The sequence below is a fragment of the Ahaetulla prasina genome, chromosome 3 (assembly GCF_028640845.1).
Source record: "Ahaetulla prasina isolate Xishuangbanna chromosome 3, ASM2864084v1, whole genome shotgun sequence".
NCBI classification, from domain to species: domain Eukaryota; kingdom Metazoa; phylum Chordata; class Lepidosauria; order Squamata; family Colubridae; genus Ahaetulla; species Ahaetulla prasina.
Window position 1 is genome coordinate 118566951 of NC_080541.1, and position 27944 is coordinate 118594894.

The window sequence follows — 27944 nt, forward strand, 5'->3', positions numbered from 1 at the left end:
TTTTATTCAAATGTTTTTCCATTACTCCCTTTTCACAATATTCAAATATTTTCCCTAAATTCCATTATTACAATTATAGATATTCCTTTTCCCAATATAATATAATTTCAAATATTTTCCTTAGATTCCATTATTACAACTTTAGGTATTAATATTCGTACAATTTTACATGTATAACCCATTTCCTTCCTTTTTTCCCCATTTCTTTTTTATCAGTTTTCCAAATACTACAATCAAATATATTACTACAGTTCATTTAAGTATATAACATTAAATCATTCAATTCTATATCTCAATTCCAATCTCTTCATATTAAATAATAAGCAAAGTCAATTTTCATCTTCACAATACAATATAATTTCAAATGTTTTAGCTAAATTCCCTTTATTACAATCAAAGACATTCCAAGTATTACAATTACATCTATTAAACTCACTACCATTCATTTATAATTATAGATCCATCAACTACTTTTTTCTCCCTTTCTCCTTTCTTTTATTTTCTTCTTTTTCATTTCCCCCGTACTTTCCTAATTTGCCCTGTATTTCCATCTGCACTCCTCCTTTTTCCCTTGTTCATCTTTCTTATTTTACCACTGTTGATCCCAGTGTAATCATTTGAGTTTTCTATATTTTGTTTCTTCCCCTCTTCTTTCTCTCCTCATCTCTTTCCAACCCCTCTATTTTTGTCATTGTTAATCCCAATGTAATGTTTAAAGTTCACATTCATTTCTAACCTTTTCCCCTTTCCTTTTCTTCCCTTTATTTGTTTCCTTTTTTCAGTTAATTTTCTCCTAACTCCCCTCTTTTTTTCATTGTTACTCCCAACATAATCATTTAATTTTTCATAATCAATGTCTTTGTCTTTAGTACTAATTTCTTGCTTCTCATTCATGGTTTCTTTGTCCACTTGGATATGTTCTAACACAGTCTCTAGTTCATCAGGCTTAGGTTTTCCGTGCATCATAATCATTTCATTTAATTCCACTTTGAGTGATATACACATCATTTTAATCATTTCAGTTAGTTCCTGCACCATTTTGTTGTTTCTGGGTGTCTTTGTTCCAATTTTAAGTTTAATTCTGTTCCACCTTCTTTGGTTGTCGAGATCAAACAGCTTAAACAAAAACAAATCCTCCTCAAAAGTTCCCACCGGTCTTACCACTTTAAGAAAGTTTTTTTTTCAAAGATACAAGTTAACCGTTATAATGTTTCTTTCCACCTGTAGATGTCTCTCTCCAATCAATCCAATCAACAGGTTAAGAAAACATCCAATTTATTTATTAAATCCACGTTGCCAATATTTACCAACTTCCATCTTTTTCTTCTTAATTTTATATTCCCCAAATTCCCATTTAAATCCAATTCCAAATCCAATTAAAAGATTTCTGTTGCAGGGCTTTTTAATTTTAATTTTTTCTTTGTTCTTCCTTCAATGATCAAAAGTTTTAAAGTTATTTTCAATCCTCTTCACAGCTATTTTGGGTTTTTTCTTCTAATAATTTAATTATCTCCACTCAAAGTCTAAACCAAAGATCAAGTTCCATTTCGGGCTTTAGCACTTTAAGCTTCTGCTTTGTTCTTCTCTCTCCAGTAGCATTCCCCAGCACCCATTAGCTGCTGTTTCTTCACTGGGGCACCTTTTAACACTTTAAAAATATTTGTTTTTTACCTGTGAGCTGACCAATCACTCACCCGGTACCAGTACTCTGACCAAATCACCACTCCTGCTCAAAACTTAGTCTGGTTGCCCCAGCTTTGTGGTGGCTACCATGGCCGCCACCCCCTCCACGGAGTGTTTCCTCCAACCTTCAAGGAATTTGCCTGTTCCTCTTGGTCGTCCGAGTTGCCTCTCCTTCTTCTCCGTCCCTACAGGGCAGATCTGGTCTGAAGACCCCCTGACAGTGGTTTGTTAGCCAAGATTTTTTCCAGGCTCATCAGAGCCCACTAATTCCCAACTGTATCGCCACAATGCTTCCGGTCGAATCAAACACATTTATTTTTTAATAGTAATTTTATAAAACATTACAATTAAAAAGTTAAAACCGGTATCAACTAAAAAAAAGAAAAACCCAAAAGAAAAAAGAAATGACTACTTCATCACGTATTTTAGCAACTTATCTTATTATAAAATACAACAAATGTTCTGTTTTTTGCATATCTTTTTGTTTGTTTGTTTACAAAACACACACACACACACACACACACTCAGGCGGCTTACAGTGTATAAGGCAATAGTCTCATTCTATTTGTATATTTTTACAAAGTCAACTTATTGCCCCCCCAACAATCTGGGTCCTCATTTTACCTACCTTATAAAGGATGGAAGGCTGAGTCAACCTTGGGCCGGGCTTGAACCTGCAGTAATTGCAGGCTTTGTGTTCTTAATAACAGGCTTTACCAGCCTGAGCTATCCGGCCCCTGTCTTATCTCTAACATCTATAAACAAATCTTTAAAGCAAAACACACACACACACACACACACACACACTCAACCTATTGGATTGATGAATCACATGTACTAAATGGATTATTAGGTGAGGCCTGAGTTGTTAGTTTTTCATAGATTTCAAAGTAGCAGTTGCCTTGACTAGAAGACACGGAAGACTTTCCCTCCACACAAGTATGCCCTTAATTTTCAGTAACATCTATGAAAGATATCACTCTAATGAATTGTAACCTACCTCATCTCTGGATGTCACAGTTTTCCCAAAAAAATTGCACAGCCTTCCTTTTTTTGCCTCTTACATTCATTTTAATCCCTTGCTTCAATTTTCAAGTAATTGCTGTTGTCATTGCAAACACAATATTATTCAAATGTGTACCTTGTGGTGAGGTTGGTGGTTGTGCTAGTGTCACAAGTGTCTTCTGAACAGCATTCTTCATGGTAATTATGTTCCTTCTTAACTGGCTGTGTAGAATAGACTAAGGAGAACTTCAGCTTTTATACTCTCTTGGATTTCCCCTTTGTGGATCTAGATGCAAATCTTCATCTAAGATTTAAATGAAGTAGTCAGATATTCTGCCTAATAAAACCCACTATTGCTTAGAAAAGCATTGGCTGACCTAACAAAGGCAATGACCCTCCACTTTCAATGGAGAATATTGGACGATGGAAATCTTTTCAGGCTATCTATATTTTCTCAGTGTTCCTGTCTGTGAAACAGCAGTAAATGCAGGGAAGTCAAAAAGGCTGAATTTTTTATGAGACCTTGGTTAATGGTTATTCTACTCACAGCCCTGCTGGTGTTGAGATCAGAATACAGATTATGGTGAGAGCATCTGTGAATCAGATCCCAGGCCTAAATCTTCCCAATGTTTCTAAGCTCTCTTTGCTGTATGGATATTAGGTGGTTGTTTTATCATGCTCTCTCACTGCAGGTTGGAGAGCAAGTGGGGCTGACTGTGGTTGCATCTGCAGGAGCAGGGTGCATTTGGAGACAGAAGTGGCAGCACCATTACTGTAGCTAATGGACCTAAGAACATTATCTTGCTGTATTTTTAATAGCAAAACAAGGCAGAGCTGCTGAACACTGGGAATAAAGAAAAGGAACACACACACACCCCGCCACCAATCCCTTGTAATCCTGCATTGCACAGCACTGCAGCATTAAAAGAGCACACTACTCTTGCAGAATTCATTCTGGGTCTCTTGAACAGAGGGAAAAAGATGAAAGGAGACTTTTGTGCAGAGATGAATTAATGCCAAAGTGCTTGTCTCAAGAATGCAAATGCGGTTAAGAATCTCTCAACTAAGCCTCCCCTTTTGAGAAAGCGGGTGGGAGAGCTTGATATAGAAAAGGACAGTGAGGGAATGCAAATGAAGCTTTACACCTCAATGAACCATCCTTCATTACAGCTGAACTGGTGCTCCCACAGAGATAACTAGCAGATCTGGGCTGCACTGAATGGGAGGAGACTTTATGGATTGTGAGAGAGAGAGAGCAGATGCCTTCCTATCAGCATACGGAAAAGGAGACCCACAGCTCTAGATTCTTGACAGTATGTGTGATATAGCTGTTTATCCAACTTAACTGTTACTATTGTTGAGATATCACCCGCTTTTCATCAACTTGCACAATCACTGAATTAATCAGAGTAAGTTGAAGAAAAGAAGATATTGAAGACAATGAGACACTCTTATTTTACCTCTGTTTCATTCCTGATCATTAAGTAAAATAGCTTGGTCACAGGGAAGTAGTTATCGTAGGGCCACTTTTCCTTTTAAAATGACAGCATCACAATTTGCTTATAATATGCAGGATTTATTTATTTATTGTTTAATCCTAATTGAAGGTATAAAAACTTGGTGTATTAGAATCCTCAGATTACAAGCTTCTGGATATATGTTGCTTATTTAAATGAAACTATACTTACGGAAGAAGCTTAAAGCTGCAGTTTTCTCAAAGTTTCTCCTAGAATAATAAAAAATAAAGAATATAGCAATAAGTGTTTATACAGAGTAAGCCACCATGGGCACGCCTGAAAATCTGGAAATTGTTCTGGGGACTTCCAGTAAATGGTAGCAGCCTAGTCACAAAGAAGCTTGTAGACAATGGTGAGGTTTGAATCTGAAATACTTTAAAATACCATATATTTTGCTCCATGAAACAGATCAAATATACATTTTGTATGACTAGAACTTTCCCAAGAAATTAACTATAAGACAGACACTGGACCGGATCCTTAAATATCAGATCACATATTTTGTCTTCTGCAAAACAGACAAAACACTTATTTCATAAAAGGGTGCTCAGATAATGCCTTCCTTTTTTGGCCAGAAATAGTAACAACAACTAAAATATTCCTGTTTAAAAAATAATAAAGGTACTTTCTCTATCCCAGATATCATATTAGGGTTAGGGGTTCAGGTTGCTTCAGTAAGGAATTATTTATTCATACTCCACATTAGAGGGTAAAGTTAACATATGGACTTCATTGGCAACAGCTGATGAATTTTGTTGAGCACGGTCAATCATAAAAAAATTGAACAAGCTATTGGTCAACAACTTTTTCAGGCAACAACTGCATCATTATGCAGTTTGGATTATAGCATAGATACACAAACTTCTTTATTACAACCCTGTAATCAATCACTTGGGGTAGAGTTGGGGTGACGGGATGGATGGATGCCCTTTCTGATACCATGTAGAGTTCACAGCAGATTTTTTTTTGAGCCCTAGGAGGGAAACATCTGCCACTAGCTAGGATTGAACTCTCAACCTTCCGAGTGGGGGGCAATCATCTTCATCACTAGGCCACCACAATGTTCACAGCATGGATACACACATATAAACACACAAATTAAATCATTTTGAAACTTGCTAAGAGCTTGTTAGATTTTTAATAATTTTACCAAGGAGATCCTATGTGAAAACACTATAGTGTTTTAAGATTTGGGATCTCAGTAGATTTGATGATCTCAGTAGATTTCAATGACTTTTGGAAGGTGGGTTGTGTGTATGTCTGTTCCTTCCATTGCCAACTTCTGGAATAGACTGTTGCCCTTTTGATTTATTTCCACAACCCCCACTTGCAATCTTAATTTCATGAAGCATGAGACCAAGTACATAAACAATCCTAAACTATAGCCTCTTACCAAGTTATCAGTGTTGTGAAAGTCTTTTTGAAAATGAAGTGAAGCTGTATAGAAATGTTGAGAGAAGATGGCAAGTAAGTAACAGGGATAGAGAGAAAGCAGAGCTAACTAATTCATTTTTTGCATCTGTCTTCAGCAAAAAGATAACACAGCCCAACCTACCCAAAACATAACTGTAAAAGACAGACCAGGAATACAAATTAAAATAAGCAAGAAAATGATAAGAGAAGGCCGCCCTGGACAAGTACAAATCACCAGGACCTGATGGATTGCATCCTAAAATTCTAAAGAAACTGGCAGATGTGATCTCAGAACCATTGAACCATATCTTTCAAAGAACCTGGAGCATCGGGGAACTACCAGAGAACTAATGGAAAAGAGCTAATGTAGTTCCCACCTTCAAAAAGGGAAAACCGATAAACATCAATACCTGGGAAGATCCTGGAAAAGATAACCAAAAGATAATGAAGCAACAGATCTGTGAACATCTAGAAGCAAGTAAAGTTATAACCAGAACATAACACAAGTTTGTTAAAAACAGATCATGCCACACAAATCTTATTTCATTCTTTGACAAAGTGACTAAATTAGTGGACCAGCAAATGCAGTAGACATAGTGTATTTGAATTTCAGTAAGGCATTTGACAAAATAGACCACAGCCTACTTCTTGCTAAGCTAAAAAAATGTGGATTAGACAGCATCACCACCAGAGGGTTTGTAACTGCCTGACAAATCACTTTCAATATGTACTCCTTAATGGAACTACATCTACATGGAGGAAAGTAAGCAATGGGCAAGTTTTCATTTTAGGCCAGTACTCTTCAACATCTTCATAAGCAATTTAGATGATTAGGGGGCTGGAGACAAACATATGAAGAACGGTTGCAGGAATTGGGTTTGTTTAGTGGAAAGAAGGATCAGGGGTGACATGATAGCAGTATTCCAATATTTGAGAGGCTACCCAGGTTGGTACCTTAGGGAAAAAAATTATTAAAGGAAGCTGATTGCAGTAACATCACACTAGAACAAAGTTTCCCATGTGAAAAGATACAAATTGTTTCCCACATCCTAGCCCTCGCCCCATGATCAGTTCATCTTCAGCCAATGAAGATCTGCATAGATGTTTTGAGAAACGCTGAGGTGTGGGGTAGTCCACATTCCATTCTCAGTTTTGAGCACTGGCACAAACTGGTTCTGTGTTTCTCTGGCCTTCATGAATCTGTCATCCCCACTCCCTATTTCCCATCACATGTTTATTGCCCATTTATTCCCCTGTGCCCCTCTGGCTTTTGATGGCAGGATGCCAGTAAGGCGCCAAGCCAAAGATGGCAGACCTGACACAAGAAGAGGGGGTCAACCTATTTTCCAAAGCACCAGAAGGCAAGACAAGAAACAGTGGAGTGAAACTAACCAAGGACAGAAGCAACCTAGAAGTAATGAGAAACCTGCAAACAGTGAGAACAATAAACCAGTGGAATGGCTTGCCTTCAGAAGCCGTGTAAGCTCCATCACAGAGGCTTTTAAGAAGAGACTGGACAGCCACTTGTCTGAAATGGTATAGAGCAGGGGTGTCAAATTGGCAGCCGGATGCGTCATGTGCAGGCTATGCCCACCCAAGGTCCGCAAAGGGGAAAAAATGTTGTGAGACGTCATGTGATGGCAATGTGATACTGCGAGTTTGACACCTGTGATATAGGGTCCCTTGCTTGAGCAGAAGTTTGGACCAGAGGTGGGTTCTACTTACTTTTACTACCAGTTCGCAATGGGAGTGTGCGTGCATGCTTGCTTTGCTTGTGTGCACATGCTTCTGCGCATGTGCAGATCGCCAAATATGACGTCAGGGTGGGTAGGTCCCGCCGCTTTTACTACCGATACGCAAGAACTGGAGAGAACTGAGAGCAACCCACCACTGGCTTGGACTAGAAGACTTCCAAGGTTCCTTCCAACTCTGTTATTATGTTGGGTGTTGTTCTGTTTCCTGGCAGGATTGTGCCGTTTGGAAAAGTCTTTTCCCAGTTTTGACTGCTCCTTTCAGTATTGGCTGTCATCACCATCTGAAACAGCAATCTCAGCTATTATCAAGGTAAAATAGTTTGAGGTACTGACATATCTACCAGTAGTAACTAAATAGTAGAAAGAATCAATAGAAGATTGGCATTGTTTGCTGATTATCCCATTTGGAGGCCATTAACTTTTCCATCAAGACCTCCTTTTTTATTGTTGTTGCAAAATCTGATCTAAGGGTATGAACATTGTCCATTGTAGGGTGTGGCTGTAGTGACTTGCTGAGTTATCTCAGACCATTAGTTTTGTAGATTATTGGTGTGATATGCTTTGCTCATCCAGGTGCTGCTGTTAGAATTCTGTGGATTAATGGGAAGAGAATTCCAGATCTGATTCCAGATCTGATGTCAAGATCTGATGCCAGATCTAGTTTTGGTTTTTGCAATGTAGTATTTCTTCATATGACCTAATTCTCTTGAAATTTAGGAACAAGAAAGAGCATTTTTAACACAGTAATAAGAAAAAAAGAGTAATAAAGCAAATGCATCTGTTTACTTTTGTGCAGTTTGGGAGGTTGTAGCAGATTTCATAGTCCGCTTTAATGAAGTGAAATGTGGAAGTGGTGAGCTGTCTTTTTCTACTGGGAGACGGATATGCTTTGCTATGAGAGATGTATTAAGTAGAGTCAATATGTATATTTTAACATCCAAGGGGGAGGGAGGGAGAGGGAGGGTGAGAGAGAGAGAGAATGAACAGCTGCCAACTGGGCAGTTGTGTCTGTTGTCTGCCGGCTGCTGCTATCCACTCGTTACAATTAAAATGAAGTGTCCGTCAGCGGCTATCTTCGCTGTGTGGCCCATATGTTTCTGAGCTGATACTGTCCGGATTATTCTGTTCGGGAAAACGATAACGGCTGTTTATAACCTTGGCAAAGACTGAGACCTAATCAGGCTGGAGCACATTTTCACTGACTGCCTGATAACAGGCTGTTAGCAGCCTTATCGCTGGGGAGAGATAGGCCAAATTAAGCAGATCTGTGAGCACAGGAGCCCAACCTAGTAGCGCACACTCTGGCCTGGCCTTTCTTTGAGATGCCGTTTCCCTGGCTGATTTTAGAGAGAGTTGAAGGCACACAGGGGAGGATTAATCAACAAAGGAGATGATGTATGTTTGGGCATTTCAGTCACATATACTGTCGCTTGAATAAAAAGAGAGAGAGAGAGAGAGATGGAACTGCAGAACAGAATCAAAGGAAAGAAAGCTGTGGAGGTTTCTCTGTCTGCCATCTTTCCATCCACCACCAAAATAGCTCCTCTACTTTTTCCACTGAAAGCTCTAAATACCAGTTCTTGCTCTCTGTGCCCACCTGAATATTGAAAATATGACATATCAATTTATTATTAATAAGAATACAAATACATACACAACTATTCTCCAAATTAGACACTCCCTGCAAAATATGTAAGTTTCACCTGGAATGAGGGCAGGAAATCATACACACTGGAAGACAGACATCTGCCTATCCATGGATTTTGGAACAGAAACATTTCTTTGCTGGTTACATAGAAATATCTAAATGGCTTATAGTATATAATTGTAATAGTTTTTCTGACACTATTCAACTTGAAAAAGTATTTTGCGTTACTTTCAGTATACTTTCCCACCAGCCCTGTTCTTTAGAACCAATATAATTCCCATAAACATTTTGTGGAGATGCCAGATGTAGATGCCATTATAAAACTGTTGTCTTCCCACTTTTTAAATATTTTTATTCCATTCTTTAAAGAAGTTGATTGTTGCTCTATGCATTGGCAAGTGGCATATTTGTTTAAGAAGTTCAGCATCTTTTAACCAAATAGCAAATCAGTAGGATTTTATTCAAGATTGCTTTTTATATATCTATTATTGCTTTACTTGTATTGCAGTTATTTTCTTTATTATATTTTGACTGGCAATATTTGTCTTATTCATAAAAACTCCTTTTATTTTTCATGGACAAATAATTTAGTTCAGTTTATATTTTTACATCTATAGCAAGAATGGGCATTGGGCAAATTCTGGCCTGTCAAAGGCTGTCACTCAGCCTCCCAACTTTCTGTACAGCTACAAAAATCATCCACTGAGGAAGTAACATACTGTAGCTGGAAGGGTAGCAGTTTGTTCCTGGAACATGTTAAAAATGAGAATGCTTTTTGGGGTAGAGTAGTATGTATAAAAAAGTAAAAGTAAGTTTATATTATATTCCCACATTTTGTAAAGTATAAATATGAATAATTATGGACTTCTTAAGCAAGAAAGTACAATGTCACTCCAAATTTTCTATTTTCAATTGAAGATACATGTTTATTTTCTGGTTATGAACTGGCTCCCTATAAACATAATGGTCAAGTGTTTTAAAACTGAAACCATTTTTAAAAATACAAAAATAAGTTTTGATTTTTTTTCTCTTTCTCTATTTTACATTTGCTCATTCCCATTCTCATCATTCTTTATGATGCTTTCTGTTGTATAACATTTCTAGATTTTAGGTACCTTCATAATTTATAATGTTCAGTATAATTGAAGGAGATTACTAGTTGAAGAAATACAAATTGAAATTCACACAAATGTTACATTAGTCATCAAGCAATTGCAAAGATCTCTTCCTCCTTAAAACCAGCCTGTATCTCAGACAGTTCTCTTTCCATGACTCAGCCCAATCATCTTGTATGATTTTCAACAACATTTTGCTAGCATGGGATGTCAGAGTTATTGTGTGGTAGTTTGAGCGGATGCATATGTCACTTTTCTTTAGTATTGGGATGAACACTGACCTTTTCCAGTCCTTTCTCCATTTATTGCTAACCTATATTTTAACATAGTTTTGTAATTATTGCTATTGGTACTGATTTACGGAATTCGGATGGTGTCCCAGTGGTTCAAGGACCTTTTGGAGGGGGACAGCTATTTCAGTATCCATGTTAATTTGTCTTCCAAAATATCTGCCTCTATTAGGATTTTGTTACACTGTATTGTAACAGTGTAACAAGCATCTAATAACTATGCTATTACAAGAGTCACCTTACAAGGGATATGGGTGACATAAGCATTTAAAATTAATTAATTAAATAAATAAATGTGATATAATTTCTGTACTAGATGATTTTCTGTAGGCATTTCTAAATTTCCCTGTTTGCTTGCAAAGGTTCTGTTGTAATTGTAGTGCAAGAATATCATTGGCTGTACACCGCCCTGAGTCCTTCGGGAGAAGGGCGGTATAAAAATTTAATAAATAAATAAATAAATAAAAATCTATGCTTTACACTGAAATGCTGCAAAAGATTATAGTAGTGCCCTCCACACACACTCCTACTTTTCCTTTTTTTAAAGCTGATTGTAAACATGTAATCTTACAATTTCTGCAGCAATAAATGTTCCATGATGCCCTGGGAGTAACTGCCACTGTCTATTTTCCAAGGTTATTTTGATTTACATAGTTTACATGTAATCTAGTAGAATAGAATAGAATAGAATTCTTTATTGGCCAAGTGTGATTGGACACACAAGGAATTTGTCTTGGTGCATATGCTCTCAGTGTACATAAAAGAAAAGATACCTTCATCAAGGTACAACATTTACAAGGTACAATTGGAAATTAACTCAAAGCTTTGAGAATAAAAAACTGAAAATTATAAAACACATTCCTTGATAGCTATGATAAATGTGTGGGAGTCACCAAATATCACAAGTTTTACAGTCTTAACAGAAATCATCTTTTCAAGTCCTCTAACCAACTCCACATTAAGGAATGTACCATGTTTATTTCAGGTACATAGTTCTGGATGCATAGGTACTTTAAACAAGTACATTTAGATGCAGTTCTAGCTGGGATAGCTAAGAAATGGGAGTCCAATTCCCATCACTAGTGTTTTTCACCATAAGCGATTGTTCCAGCACAGCTTTTCTGAGTGGACTATAAAATATATTAAATGTGTGCTTTTAAAATTGTTTTATCATTCTTTCAAGAACAAATGCGTCCGAGCTCTGAGATGCATGCATTCTTGGATATCATCCATTCTCCTTGTATATCTTAAATAAACAATATTCCCTGCTGTTGGCCCCAGAAAATGTAAGAGAAATGTGGGTGCTGCACAGAGTGGTTTGACTTTTTCATTTTCATCCAGCAAGGAGAATCAACATCCCTAAGGTAAACTTTTCAGTCTTTCAATGACCTTTTCGTAAAGCATTATAATCAAATTGAACATTTCCAGTTGTACTATTAATGTTGCCCCTGGGGAAAATGCACTATGTTATTTATTATCATTACTGCTGTTATTATTACTGCATATTTCTGAGACACTCTTTGAGCTGAATATGAAGTGACCATTTCATGAACAAGCACAGGCGCTTTCTCCTAGCAAGAGAAAGAGAGGCTAGATGCTATTCAGCCTCATGTGATCAAGGCCAGTATCTTCTGAGAGATTTTGCTAATACGGCAGTTGGGTTTATCTTAGGTAAAAGTTTCCAGCACAACCTCTTTGTTTATCCTCCCATATAATACTACCCATGACAAGGGTGAAATGCTCCTGGTTCAGACCGGATCGCCTGATCCGGTAGCAATGGTGGCGGGTGGTTTGGAGAACCGGTAGCAAAAATCCCTGCCCCCCCCCATTCCCAGATGAGCCACACAATCATCAGAAGGGGTTTTTTTTAAACTTTTAAAAACATTTTTTCTTTGGCCGAGAAAATGCATTTAAAAGTAAAAAAAAAGCCTCTGATGATCGTGCGGCTCAGCTGGGATCGCCAGAGCCTTTTAAAAGCATTTTTTCTACAACCTCTTCGGCCGAAGAGGTTGTAAAAAAATGCTTTTAAAGGATTAAAATGAGGCTCTGACGATCCCAGCTGAGGTGCCTGATTGTCAAAGGCTTTTTTTTTTCTTTTAAAAACATTTTTAAAAGGTAAACAAGCTGAAGCCTGCTAGGCAAAAAATGAGGGGGTGTAGGCAAAAAGTGAGGGTGGGGGGGTTGTTAGAGAGAGAGAGAGAGAGAGAGAAAGAAGACGGAAGGAAGGAAGGAAGGAAGGAAGGAAGGAAGGAAGGAAGGAAGGAAGGAAGGAAGGAAGGAGGGAAGGAAAGAGGGAGGGAAAAAGAGAGGAAGGAAGGACTACAAACCTGGCACTAGATGCAGCTTCAGAGGATAATCCTGGGCTGGAAGGGACATGGAGGTCATCTAGTCCAACCCTGCTCCAGCAGGACATTGTTAGCGGAGTTTCTGTCTTTTGATCCCCCAGTCACATAGTCACACCCACCCAGTCACATGACCCCCCCACCAAGCCACACCCACCAAGCCACGCCCACAGAACCGGTAGGAAATAAATTTAGATTTCACCACTACCCTGTGATCCTCCCAGGTTTGTTCAGCTTCACTGTTAATCACTTTGTTCATGTAGTAGCTAAGGCCAAGTTCTCACACAGGCATCAGATGGATAGCTCCCCCTTATTTTTGAAAAAACATTTCTATACATAAGGCAGAAATGGGTTCTAGACCTGAAAGATTTCAAATAGCTGTAACTGTTTCATAATCTCTTATTGGTCTGTGAAACTGAAACCAATTAATACTAGTTATATAATATATAAATAATCCAGAATGATATATTGGATGCCTGTAGCCCTTAGACTTCTTTATGGGCTGTAAAGCCCCCCTACAATAAGTCACTATTAAATTCACTGACGAAATACTGGAATCCAGTGCTTTCGGCAGTATTTTTTAGAAATAAGAAGTAAAATTATTCTTTCAATGTATTTCGCACAGGTATTTGTTTAGCTCCTCATCTTAATATTAACAACAGAGGGCTCTACATTTTGTCCTCCCATGGCCACAATATTCCCTCTGTGGGGCTTAGAAGCTTAGAAAAATGCTGCCATAAAGCATGTATACACTACTTTTGAAAGATATTATTGATTATTATTTTAGTCTGTTTCTTTATTTGAATTACATGGATGCCCATTTCACAAGAGTGGTAATGGGTGACTAACAACTTGAAAAAACATAAAAATAAAGCACTAAAAATAAAAATACATCACAATATACTCCTCTAGAACAGTGGTTCTCAATCATTCTCAATGATTGACCTGTGGGAGCCACAATGTCATCATGGGGGGTCCACGAAAGCTTGAAGAAATGTTATTTCTTTAAATATTAAGTTTTGGGGGTCTGTGGCCACAAAAGGTATCTAGCCCCAATGCTCAGGGAAAGAGTTAAATTATTAGGGCCTTGTGGAAGGGCAAGAATGGTTTGAATCTTGAAAGAATGGTGTGCCTTAGGGCAGGCACTGTAACTGAAATGGTTTCCAAAGGAAACCATGATCAACAATATGGAAAGTCCCTGAAAGATACATGTCCTGAGACTATACCCAAGGGATGTACCTTCAAGGAGCCCAGATGCCAGCCTCTTTGGCTGGGGTGCCCACCTCCAGGGCAGTGGACTCAAAAAAACCTGAGGAACAATATCAACTGGCTGGAACTCAAGGCAGCCCACTTGGCCTTGGTTCCAGGACATGATCTCTGGCCACCATGTGCTCATCCTGATGAACAATGTGGCCACCAAGGCCCATATCAACCACCAAGGGGGCACCCACTCCAGGTCCCTCATGCAAGAACCCGAGCAATTGGGCCTCTGGGCAGAGAGACATCTTTCTCCATCAGAACAGAGCACAACTCAGGGACAATGTACAGACAGGCTGGCTCAGCACAGCCACAGTCGACCACTCAGAGTGGCACCTGCATCCAGATTATTCAGGGAACTGTCAGAAAGGTTCAGCCCCTCTTCTGGTCCTGGACCTCTTCGCCATCCTGTCAAACAGCCAGCTGCCCAGGCTTTACACCAGGTTTGCAACACCAAGGGCGGAAGAGGTCAATGCACTCTGCAATCCATAGCTCCAAGTCTACTATATGCCTTTCCTCCTCTTCCCCTCATTCCAGGGGTAATCAGGAAGATGCTGGCAAAGAAGGCAGAAGTCCTGCTCCTGGCTTCCCACTGGCCCAGATGGCCATGGTATGCAGATCTGGTCAGCTTGTCGGTTTCCAGGCCCTGGAGGATCCCTCCAGACACAATCTTCCTCAGTCAGGGGGCCTTAGTCCATCTAGAACTGCAATGGCTCCAACTGACCATCTGGGACTTGAGTGGAGAGTTCTGAGGCTTTCTCCAGCAAAGTAATACAGACAATTCAGGCCTCTAGGAGGCCATCTACTAACAGAATTTATGACTCAATCTGGAAAACCTTTTGTGGCTGGTGCTCCAATGATCACATTGATCGCATCTCTGTATCAGTGACCCAGATCCTGGAATTCCTTCAGGAAGGGCTGGACAAGGGCCTGTCACCCAATACCATACACAGGCAGGTGGCAGCTCTGTCCTTGGTGTTATCCTGTGGGGATCTGGAGTCCCTCGCTCAATACCCTATTGTGCACAGTTTCATTAGAGGCGCAGCTAATTTAAAGCCTCCGGTGGTACACAGGTACCCCACCTGGGACCTGCCCAAAGCCCTACAAGCTCTCACCTCTGCACCCTTTGAGCCGTTATGGTCAGCCAGCCTGCACTTCCTTACCTTCAGGGTAGCCTTCCTCATGGTTGTCACTTCAGCCAGATGAATATCTGAACTGGTGGCCCTTTCTATAAGAGAGGACCTATGCATATTCCATTCCAATAGGGTGGTTCTGTGGTTGGATCCCTCCTCCCTTCCCAAGGTGAATTCCTTGTTCCACAGGGCACAGGAAATAATCTTGCCAGACTTCTGTAAGGGCCTGACCCATGCCTTAGAGAAGAAGTGGCACACCTTGGACATTAGGAGGGCCCTCTGTACCTACATCAAGAGAACTGCCTCCCTTAGGAGGACAGAATCCCTGTTTTTATCTTTCCAGCCCTCTACACTGGGTAACAGGGTTACAACATTGACCATAGGCCAGTCTATACGGGCTTCAGGCTCTTCCATTAGGTGAGTGACAGGCCATTCCACCATAAAGCACGGCTACAACGGTTGCATGGACTACACAGGCCTCTATCGATGAAATCTGTAGAGCAGCAACATGCTCCTCTCCATCCCCGTTTAAAAGGCACTACAAACTGGATGCCTTCGCTTCGGCTGAAGTGGCCTTTGGCAGGCAAATACTCCAGAAGGTGCATACAGCCTTGGGGACTCAGGACCAGACTGCTACCCACCCTTAGGACAGCTGGCTTTGGTCTGTCCCATTCCTTGGATTCTCCTCAGCACACAGGAGAAGGGGCGTTGGTCTTACCTGATACACTCGTTCTTGGTATGCTGAGAGAGAATCCAACCCCATCCGGGTGACCGTCTGGTCCAGAGTCCAGGAGTGGCCATATCAGAACAATTTTCAACATATGTTTATGCAGCAAGCTTATGTTGAAAATTACTATGTACTCTTTTATGTAAGTAAATTTCAAATCCATATCAGTGTATGAGATACCTTCTTATATTTAGTCAAATCAGTGGTTTTTCTAAGCCTGTATACTCAGTGGTGCTCTGATCAACTCTCTATGGGCATAAGAGGAAAACAGCTGAAATATTTCAAGGAACAAAATACTCCTAAAATCTGGCTCTTTTTTTTTCCAAATATTATTTGCAACCTTAGTTGGCAGATCCTATTAGTTGGCTTTTTAAAATACGCAGACGTAATTTCTAGTTAGAATTAGGCATTGTTTCATTGTTTATATGCTAAGCAAGAAAAACACTGCTTTTATTCCCCAATATCTCTATACTGATAAGGAAGATCTATAGGGAAATTATATTCAGTGTTGAACAAATACGAATCATGATTGTACAGGTGTCTCTAGTAGTACACAGGTACACTTTTATTCCAGATGTTACCCAACTATGACAGGGATTGAAATATGTGTGCATAGAGAATGGTTTGTAAGTTTCAATCTACCGTGCATACATTTGTTTTCTGAACGACTGAAACCAGCACTAAACCAAGCTGTAGCAAACCATGAGAAAATGAGGAGAATCAATGAAAAGAGAACAGGTATACAAATGGTCATGGTAACCTGTTTCCTATTCTCCCCGAAAGGGTTCATGTACAACGCTCCATACAGATGTGATTGCATCTCCGTACAGATTATGAGAGCCAATTTGGTATAGTGGTTAAGGCATTGGATTAAAACTAGGTGACCATGAGTTCTAGTCCTGCCTTGGACACAAAACCAGTTGGGTAATCTAGGACCAATCCATTTTACTCAGCCCTGCTACCTCTGAAAAAGCTTGCCAAAAAAATTGCAGGGACTTCTCAAGGCAGTCTCCAAGAATCAGACTGAATCACATCACACTCAGGTTGGAAGCACCAAGATGCTTCTGGGTTGAAAGAATTAGCCAGTGACATCACCGTTGCTTAGGGCACGTTAATCTTAATTTTCCCATCTGAACATACTTGTAAATGGGTCATAAGCTTCCTAACAGACAGGAAGCAGCAGGTGAAACTAAGCAGAATCACATCAAATATCTGTACAATTAGAACAGGGGCCCCACAAGGCTGTATGCTCTCTCCAGTTCTCTTCTCTCTATATACCTATGACTGCATCTCAAACGATCCATCTGTTAAACTACTGAATTTCACAGATGACACAACAGTGATCGGTCTTATTCAAGACAATGATGAATCTGCATACAGGTGGGAGGTTGAACAACTAGCCTCGTGGTGTGACCAGAACAATTTGGAAATGAACACACTCAAAACCGTAGAAATGGTGGTGGGCTTTAGGAGAAATCCTCCCATACTACCACCTCTTACAATACTAGACAACACAGTATCAACAGTAGAGACCTTCAAATTTCTAGGTTCACGACCTAAAATGGACAACCAACATCAAAAACATCATCAAAAAAGGACAACAAAGAATGTTCTTTCTGCACCAATTCAGAAACCTCAAACTGCCCAAGGAGCTGCTGATACAGTTCTACAAAGGAATTATTGAGTCTGTCATCTGCACCTCTATAACTTTCTGATTTGGTTCTGCAACCCAACAAGACAGACACAGACTTCAGAGGATAATTAGAAGTGCAGAAAAAACAATTGCTACTAACCTGCCTTCCATTGAGGACCTGTATACTGTACAAGTCAAAAAGAGGGCCGTGAAAATATTTACAGATCCCTCGCATCCTGGACATAAACTGTTTCAACTCCTACCCTCAAAATGACGCTATAGAGCACTGCACACCAGAACAACTAGACACAAGAACAGTTTTTTCCTGAATGCCATCACTCTGCTAAACAAATAATTCCATTAACACTGTCAAACTATTACTAAGTCTGCATTACTATTAATCTTCTCATCGTTCCTATCACCCATCTCCTCCCACTTATGATTGTATGACTGTAACCTTGTTGCCGGTATCCTTAAGATTTATATTGACTGTTTCCCTATGACTATCATTAAGTATTGTATCTTATGATTCTTGACAAATGTATCTTTTCTTTTATGTACACCGAGAACGTATGCACCAAGACAAATTCCTTGTGTGCCCAATCACACTCGGCCAATAAAGAATTCTATTCTATTCTATTCTATTCCATTAATGTGCCCACCAAAGTGGTATTATTATTATTATTATTATTATTATTATTATTATTATTATTATTATTATTATTATTATTATTATTATTATTATTATTATTATTAAATTTTTATACCGCCCTTCTCCCGAAGGACTCAGGGCGGTGTACAGCCAAAAATAAAACACAAGATATATACAATTAAAAACAAGTTAAAACATAGCAGATTATAAAAGGCTGATAATTAAAAATTTGAATTTAAAATTTTAAAATATTAACAAAACCCCAAATTAAACTCAACACTATTATGCCAGTCCCGCTTGAATGAATAAGTGTGTTTTGAACTCACGACGGAAGGTCTGAAGATCAGGCACTTGACGTAGGCCAGGGGGAAGTTCGTTCCAGAGCGTCACTGCCCCCACAGAGAAGGCCCTACTCCTGGGGGCCGCCAGCCAACACTGTTTGGCGGATGGCACCCTGAGGAGACCCTCTCTGTGAGAGCGTACGGGTCGGTGGGAGGCAAAGGGTAATAGCAGGCAGTCTCGTAAGTACCCGGGTCCTAACCCATGGAGCGCTTTAAAGGTGGTAACCAAAATCTTGAAGCACACCCGAAAAACCACAGAGAGCCAGTGCAGACTACGGAGCAGTGGTGTTACGTGGGAGCCACGAACGGCTCGCGTTACTACTCGCGCAGCCTCATTCTGGACTAACTGTAGCCTCCGGGTGCACCTCAAGGGCAGCCCCATGTAGAGAGCATTGCAGTAATCCAACCTAGACGTAACCAGAGCGTGAGTGACCGTGCATAAGGCATGGTCAGATCACTCTCTTCTTCGCCTGGACTTTCTGACCGCCATTCACCACCGCAGGGAGACGGAGCCGACACGTTGGTTCCGTCCCAGGCGCCTGATGGACCCGGATGGGTTCCGGACGGAGCTTGGGCCATTTCCTGAGGGTCTGGCTCACGGCTCGACTGAGGAACTTGTTGCGGCCTGGGAACAGGCCGCGGCGGGGGCCTTGGACCGTGTCGTGCCTTTGCGGCCTCTGACCCGGCGCAGGTCCCAACCGGCTCCTTGGTTCTCCGAGGAGCTGAGAGGATGGCGCGGAGAAGGCGCCTGGAGAGTCTCTGGAGGTCTGGCCGTTCGAAGCTGATCGGACACTAGTGAAGTCCTATACTAGGACTTACCTAGTGGCATTGAGGAAGCGAGGCGAGCTACGCCTCCTCCCTCATTGCATCGGCAGATAACCGCCCAGCCGCCCTGTTTCGGGTGACCCGCTCCCTCCTATACCAGGGGGGGCGGGGTGACCCGTTGCAGGGGCGTGCTGAGGAGTTTAACGGTTATCTATACGATAAAATCGTTCAACCGGGATGGTCTGGACCAAGATTGCAGTGATCTGGGCGAGATGCACGAGGCGGTCTTGGTGACATTGTGTGGGATGAGTTTGACCCTGTGGCTCCGAGGACATGGACAGGTTGTTGGGTAGGTTGAATGCCACCACGTGTTTACTGGACCCGTGCCCCTCTTGGCTGGTGCTGGCCACTCGAGAGGTGACACGAGGCTGGCTCCAGGCGATTCGACTGCTTCTTTGGTGGAGGTGTCTTCCGGCCGCCTTGAAAGAGGCGGTGGTGAGGCCCTCCTCAAGAAGCCTTCCTGGACCCGGCTGTTTTAGGTAATTATCGTCCGGTCTCCAACCCGCTCGCGCGAAGGTTGTAGAAATATGGTGGCATATCAATTTCCCTTGCACCTGGATGAAACTGTCTATCTAGACCCGTTCCAGTCCGGTTTCGGCCCGGTTACAGCACGGAGGCGGCTTTGGTCGCGTTGGTGGATGATCTCTGGAGGGCCAGGGACAGGGGTTGCTCCTCTGCCCTGGTCCTATTAGACCTCTCAGCGGCTTTCGATACCATCGACCATGGTATCCTGCTGCGCGGTTGGAGGATTGGGAGTGGGAGGCACCGTTTATCGGTGGTTCTCCTCCTATCTCTCCGACCGGTCGCAGTCGGTGTTGACAGGGGGCAGAGGTCGGCCCGGCGCCTCACTTGTGGGGTGCCGCGGGGTCGATCCTCTCGCCTTCTGTTCTTTATCTACATGAAGCCGCTGGGTGAGATCATCAGTGGTTTCGTGTGAAGTACCAGCTGTATGCGGATGACACCCAGCTGTACTTTTCTACACCGGACCACCCCAACGGTTATCAAGTGCTGTCCCGGTGCCTGGAGGCCGTCTGGTCTGGATGGGGAGAAATAGGCTCAAGCTCAATCCCTCCAAGACAGAGTGGCTGTGGATGCCGCATCCCGATACAGTCAGCTAAATCGCGGCTGACCATCGGTGGCGAGTCATTGGCCCCGATGGAAAGGGTCCGCAACTTAGGCGCCCTCCTGGATGAACGGCTGTCTCTAGAAGACCATTTGACGGCCGTCTCCAGGAAGCGTTCTACCAGGTTCGCCTGGTACGCCAGTTGCGCCTTTCTGGACGGGATGCCCTATGCACGGTCACTCACGCACTCGTGACGCCTCGCCTGGATTACTGCAATGCTCTCTACATGGGGCTCCCTTGAAGGGCATCCGGAGGCTGCAGTTAGTCAGAATGCGGCTGCGCTGGTGATAGATGGAGCCCTCGTGGCTCCCGTATAACACCATCCTGCGCAGGCTGCACTGGCTACCTGTGGCTTTCGGGTGCGCTTCAAGGTTTTGGTGACCACCTTTAAAGCGCTCCATGGCATTGGGCGGGTTACTTACGGGACCGCCTACTGCTACGAATATCTCTCACCGACCCGTGCGCTCTCACAGAGGGTCTCCTCAGGGTGCCGTCGGCGGCAATGTCGTCTGGCGACACCCAGGAAGGGCCTTCTCTGTGGGGCCCCACCCTCTGGAATGAACTACCCCGGACTTCGTCAGCTCTCGGACCTCCGGACCTTCCGCCGCGGGCTTAAAACGTATTTATTTAATTGTGCAGGGCTGAGCTAGATTTTAAATTATTGGTTTTAAATTGGGTTTTATTTGATATTTTAATTCTAAATTTACGGGCTTCTTAGAATCAGTTTTTTAATTGTTTTATATTGTATTTATATGTTTTTTAAATGCCTGTACACCGCCCTGAGTCCTTCGGGAGATAGGGCGGTATATAAATTTGAATAAATAAATAAATAAATAAATAAATAAAATCCCGGTCAAGGAAGGGACGCAACTGGCGACCAAGCGAACTTGGTAAAAGGCCCTCCTGGAGACGGCTGCCAGATGTTCATCAAAGGACAGCCGTCCATCCAGGAGGACGCCCAAGTTGCGAACCACCTCCTTTGGGGCCACTAACTCGCCCGCAACAGTCAGCTGCGGATGCAGCTGACTTTACCGGGATGCCGGCATCCACAGCCACTCCGTCTTGGAGGGATTGAGCTTGAGTCTGTTTCTCCCCATCCAGACCCGTACAGCTTCCAAACACCGGGACAGCACTTCGACCGCTTCGTTGGGGTGGTCTGGGGTGCAAAAATAAAGCTGAGTATCATCAGCGTACAGATGATAACTCACCCCGAAACCACTGATGACCTCGCCCAGCGGCTTCATGTAGATGTTGAACAGGGTAGGCGAGAGAATCGACCCCTGAGGCACCCCACAAGTGAGGCGCCTCGAGGACGACCTCTGCCCCCCTGTCAACACCGTCTGCGACCGGTCAGAGAGATAGGAGGAGAACCACCGATAAACGGTGCCCCCCACTCCCAATCCCTCCAACCGGCGCAGCAGGATACCATGGTCGATGGTATCAAAAGCCGCTGAGAGATCTAATAGGACCAAGGCAGAGGAGCAACCCCTGTCCCTGGCCCTCCAGAGGTCATCCACCAACACGACCAAAGCCGTCTCCGTGCTATAACCGGGTCGGAAGCCGGACTGGAACGGGTCTAGATAGACAGCTTCCTCCAGGTGCCGGGGGAGCTGCCATGCAACCACACTCTCTACAACCTTCGCCACAAAGCGAAGGTTGGAGACTGGACGATAATTTCCCAAAATAGCTGGGTCCAGGGAAGGCTTCTTGAGGAGAGGTCTCACCACCGCCTCTTTCAAGGCGGCGGGGAAAACCCCTTCCACCAAAGAAGCATTTATAATCCCCTGGAGCCAGCCTCGTGTCACTTCCTGAGCAGCCAGCACTAACCAGGAAGGACACGGGTCCAGTAAACATGTAGTTGCATGTAACCTCCCCAGCAACCTGTCCACGTCCTCGAGAGCCACAGAATCAAACTCATCCCAAATAACCTCAACAAGACGCATCTCTGTCATCTCGGTTGGATCATCGCAATCTTGGTCCAAACTATCCCGAAGTTGAACGATTTTATCGTATAGATAACCGTTAAACTCCTCAGCTCGTCCCTGTAAGGGGTCATCCCGTCCCTCTTGATGAAGGAGGGAATGGGTCACCCGAAACAAGGCGGCCGGGCGGTTATCTGCTGATGCAATGAGGGTGGAAACGTAAGAACTTTTCGCCTCCCTCATTGCCACTAGGTAGGTCTTAGTAAAAGACCTCACTAGTGTCCGATCAGCCTCGGAACGGCTAGACCTCCAAGTACTCTCTAGGCGTATTCTCCGGCGTTTCATCTCTCTCAGCTCGTCCCTGTAAGGGGTCATCCCGTCCCTCTTGATGAAGGAGGGAATGGGTCACCCGAAACAAGGCGGCCGGGCGGTTATCTGCTGATGCAATGAGGGTGGAAACGTAAGAACTTTTCGCCTCCCTCATTGCCACTAGGTAGGTCTTAGTAAAAGACCTCACTAGTGTCCGATCAGCCTCGGAACGGCTAGACCTCCAAGTACTCTCTAGGCGTCTTCTCCGGCGTTTCATCTCTCTTAGCTCCTCGGAAAACCAGGGAGCCAATTGAGATCTACGCCGGGTCAGAGGCCGCAAAGGCACGACACGGTCCAAAGCCCCAGCCGCGGCCCGTTCCCAGGCCGCAACCAGTTCTTCAGTCGTGCCGTGGGTAAGATCCTCAGGAAGCGGCCCAAGCTCCGTCAGGAACCTCTCCGGGTCCATCAGGCGCCTGGGACGGAACCAACGCATTGGCTCCGTCTCCCTGCTGATTATCTGATTTATCTACTGTATTGATTTATCTATTGATTTATCTACTCATGTTTGCACACTTTCAAACATCTGGTCGCAGGAGCTGGAGCAAATGAAGGGAGCTCACCCAGTCATATAGCAGCACTCAGGTCTCAAACACAGGCCTGCAAATTGTCAACCCAGTGTTCTACCACACCATACTTCTTTATTGGACATGATTGAACAGAAGAAAAACAAAAATATACATTTGTAAGCTGCCCAAAGTCATTTGGGAATCAGTTGGCCTATAAATTAAATGATTTCATAATTGGGCTGGCAGCAGATAAAATAATTTACCTTCAGATATTTAGATTGTCTCAGGAGAACAGGCATGAAGCTTTCACAGAGGAGGTCCAATGATGGACACCTTCAGGACTAATCCTTTTTTTGGTACATGAAAATCATTTCAGCAACCATTCAGCAACCATTGCACAGAGATAAAACAATGGAATTAGTTCATGGTTGTATGCTGAATAGAAATAATAAAGAGTCTGATCAGTTCCTAAGCCTAATAGTTATACCAGTATACACACTGAGACTGCCATATCTAGGCTGCAAAATTCTGGATAAGCAAAGAGATAAAGAAAAGTCACACTCTTTACTACTTGAAAGACCAGATAGAAGAGCACCTGCATACCTATATGTATCCATTTGCACATACATGCAAACTTTTTGCTCCAAGGTTCAGCAGAATTCTGTCTGTCCTGTATCTCAACTGTGTTCTGTTGTCAGAGGTTATATATCTCCACTATGCTCATGCTCATCCTCTGTAACCACTTTTTGCTACAGAATCTTCTGACTGCTCGGTGAGGCCTTAATCCCTAATGCAGTGATCAATGGATATATGCCTTTACCACATGGATGCTCATTTTTAATCCCTACTTCTTCAATCTCCTTCAATGTCATCTCTTTCCATTTTTCTTTATAGAATTTCAGGTCTGCTGTACCTGCTGATTACTTAGTGAACATCTCCCTTAGTTAATTTCATTGATTTTCAAATCTTATAAGGTTTTTCGGGGTCTTCAGATTTCTGAAGTAGCTTAAATAATATGTCTAAATTCCAGCATCTACTTTCTATAAATTATATAGTTGGAGAATTGCTGGGAGGAAATACTTTACCATTGTTTATTTGGAAAGTTAAGATGAACTGGGCTATTTATTTTTGCCAGCTTAAAAGAATAGCATGTGACTGGAGCAGACTGGGTAAAGACGGCCTTTTAAATCAGTGGAACAGCAAAAAATATAAGCATGAAATTAATATCAAACTGCTTATAGCTTGCTTTCCCATCCACCTTCTTTTAAGATTGTAAGGAGAGCCTTATATCCTTAGATTGCAAGGCCCCTGGCTAGAGATCATGTCACCAACTGTGCACTTCGTATCCCTTCACATCACCTGAGTTGGTTTTATAAAGGGTTAAGTTACAAGGGGCCGCTATTAGTCATTAAATTCTTCATCCTCAACCATCCCTTGATTTTAATCTGTGGGTTTGATTCTTGATTCTAAAGCTGCACATTTTGAAATTATGTCATAGAGGTTCTGAAGGTGAAAAGCATGGAATTAAAATTATGGAACAAGTAAAAATATACCTTCAGAGGGAAGGGAATTATGTTCTGAGAAATGCAGTCTATTTAACTAAGTTGGTCTTCTGAGGGACTAGAATGCAAATGGAGAAATTTCATTGCGATACAGAGGAAACCAACTTTATTTCCTTCTCCATTTTAATGCCTGTCTCCCAGGCAGCTGGTGATATTTTAATGAAGCTGGAATTGTATAGTCTGTAGCTCTGGATAATGCTAAGCTGCCGAGTCAGAATCAAATTAATAATTCATGAAATTAAAGTGTATAATTAATTCAAACTGTGCAGATGAGGAGAGGGCTTGAGCCTTCAGCTTGAAAACAGTTGATGTTATGTAGTGAGAAAGAGAGCAAAAGGGAGACTCTTGAGTGTGTATTAATATCAGGTGCTTCTGCAGTTATGGGTAGACGTTTAAGCTGCTGTAAGCATTTTTTATTGTACTCCCTGATCTTCAGCTGCATATCTTTGAGCCTCATTTACTAGCAGTGCTTGCAAGACAGTGGTCTGTGTAAAGTTGTGCAGACTGATGCGCCCACCCCCCTTCTATCTTTTGGCGAGCAATATACTGACAAAAATATGGAGGTCTTAGTTCTCTCTGAGTTTGGTTGTTTGCTTGCAGATGTTTCACTATCCAAGTAGGTAATATCATCAGTATGAGGGAGTGCAGAGTTTGCTGCCTTTTTATATGTGTACATGCATATAAGCAGGCAGAAAAGGCCACACTCACTCACACTGCCTAATTGGGTAATGGAAGAGCTGCAACCAACCAACCAAGCTCAGGGAGCACCAAGAACTCCACAATTCAGCCCCAGCTACAAATATTTTCTTCTGTTGAGAAAGATGTTTTGCAATTAATGATTTGAGAGAAGGGGGGGTGGGGAAGTAGCAATATGAAAAAAAAGCTAAACATGTAGTGCCAGGTAGGTTAATCTATGCAAATTAGTCATATGTATCAGCTTTCTTGGGTTGCAACTGGCATAGAATCATTATAAAAATCAGAAAAAGTAGGGATGTGATTAGTAAAAGATTTTAGATCCTTTTAAATTTAAAACTAAATTTTAATAAAGGGATTTAAGTATTTTAATAATTTTAATATACATTTTTCCTTTGTGATGTGGCTTACAAATCCTTTATGTGCATCACATTGTGTTTCTTCCATGGTGATGGTAGATCAAAGTGTTCAACTGAAACTTTTGCGTCGTAGGGAAATAGGGTTATACTTCATACGGAAAGCAGACAAAATCATGGTTAAAGTTGCTCTGGATGGGCAAGATTTCACTTCGTGCACCGTTTTGTTTAAAAAAAATGATGTCCCTTCAGTTTTCTTTTAAGGTATGATTTTAATTATAGCTTTTAAAAAATCATTCTTTTGTTCTTGATAATCTAATGGAACTCCATTTTAAAGTCAGTGAACAAACAAAAGAACTAAGGGGATGCTGTAGTTTGTAGATGCTGACCATATGACACTTCATATCATACGATGTTGCATACTTATGAAATTGATATTTAAATTTATTTATTTATTTATTTATTTTATTTGATTTTTATACCGCCCTTCTCCTGAAGGACTCAGGAAATTGATTTGCAATATCAGGTGAAAAGTATCTTTACGAATTGATAGTATGTAGAATTACTTAATTTAATTTGCATGTACATGTATTCTTTCTAAATCAGGTTGCTAACTAATTTAAATGTATCTTGCAATTCATTAACATATTTTGTTGATCAGCATGTTGGATCTAAGATGAATACATTTATTTTGCACATAACATACTCCTAATTAACATCAGTTGTCAGTTTCCACAGGAAGTGCTCATATAGGGTTATATAAGTATGTACAATACACTTGATTCACTTCAAATGTACCATTTTGTTCATCTCATATTTTATCTGAGTCATTTAACTTTTGCATACATGGAGTTAGCATACGGACAGTGATAAGATCAATCCTGCATACTTCACAAGGTAGCTGCATCATCTGCCCTTATTGTCTAGAAAAATGGATGGAATTAAAATATTGGCTTTGCCTGGTGCCCTTCTTTGACCTCTCTTTTGTGAGGCTTAGCCTTTTTATTCAACTACTCTGGGGAAATAAGATGTTGTTAAAGTTTGGTAGATATCTATATTATTGTTTTCAGCATAAACTCTCAAATGAGCCTTTCTGCTTTTGAATTGATTAAAATAATAATCCTTCTATTATGTAATGTCCAAGTGAAATAAAAAATAAAATTAAGTTCCTTAAGCAAGGCAAAATATGATGAGAATGAGAAAATGCTGAGATGATATAAGGTAATTCATCACAAAGCTGATTCTTCTATGTCAGCATACCTAGTGGAAAGTTCCTAAATGTTTTTTTGCAAATCCATAAACCATGCACGTTTTGTTATTTCAGAGTCCTGGAAGGCATATTAGCAGCACACTTTTGAAAACTAGTACTACTATCTAAAACTTTATGCAGAAGAGATTCTATAGCTGGGCACTTTGTATACATAATAAATAGAGTTTATACTAAAGCTTGCATATTTGATTAACCAGATGATCATTTAAACAATTAAACATCAATATAAAGTAGCCATCATATTACTTCAGGCAAGAAAATGGGGGGAAAGGAGATATTAAGGATATATTTCTCCTACAGTATCTGTTTGCAATCTCAGAATCCTTTTAGAGCCAGACTGATGAATGACAGCCATATAACATCTGTAGCAAGGAGAACCTTTTTTTTTTTCAATTTTGGCTGATAAATCGAGGCTTTTTATCTAGGCGAAACAGACTTGTGTGCTGGTAACTATTGCAGTGCAGTCTTCCTGGGGTGGCATTTGAAGCTGGTTGGAAATTGGACCAGCATGTGATAATATGAACAATGAATAGTGTCTCCTTGAAGTCCTAGCCTCTGTTGAACAAGTTTCATTGGTTGCTGATTGCCTTCTGAATTCACCTTAATGCAGCAGTCCCCAACATTTCTATCCTGGCGGACTGGCAGGGGAGGAGAGGAGGGATGGTTTTGTAAAAGTGCAAGTGCCTGCCACTTGTGCAAGTGGAGCTGTGCATGCGAGAGGGTGAATTCCTATCACTTGCACAGCCTGGTTCTGAATAGGCCATGGCCCGGGGTTTGGGGACCCCTGCTTTAAGGTAATCACAATGAT

The 27944-nt window shown here is 41.6% G+C and overlaps 1 protein-coding gene and 1 long non-coding RNA gene across 6 annotated transcripts in view; one reads left to right on the forward strand and one right to left on the reverse strand.

Moving 5' to 3' along the window:
* The window catches only part of LOC131196337 (uncharacterized), a 62953-nt gene extending 50098 nt beyond the window's left edge, over window positions 1-12855 (reverse strand). The window contains exons 1-3 of one of the 2 annotated variants that reach the window (XR_009154700.1): window positions 12753-12855; window positions 4377-4414; window positions 2825-2992 (exon numbers count right to left, since the gene is read on the reverse strand). This is a non-coding gene — a long non-coding RNA (uncharacterized LOC131196337). Of the gene's footprint in view, window positions 1-2824; window positions 2993-4376; window positions 4415-7506; window positions 7784-12752 lie in introns of those variants that run through there. The other variant, XR_009154699.1, reaches the window with a different exon arrangement.
* PBX1 (PBX homeobox 1) overlaps window positions 1-27944 on the forward strand; it is a 313418-nt gene that overhangs the window by 161921 nt on the left and 123553 nt on the right. The window lies entirely within an intron of this gene.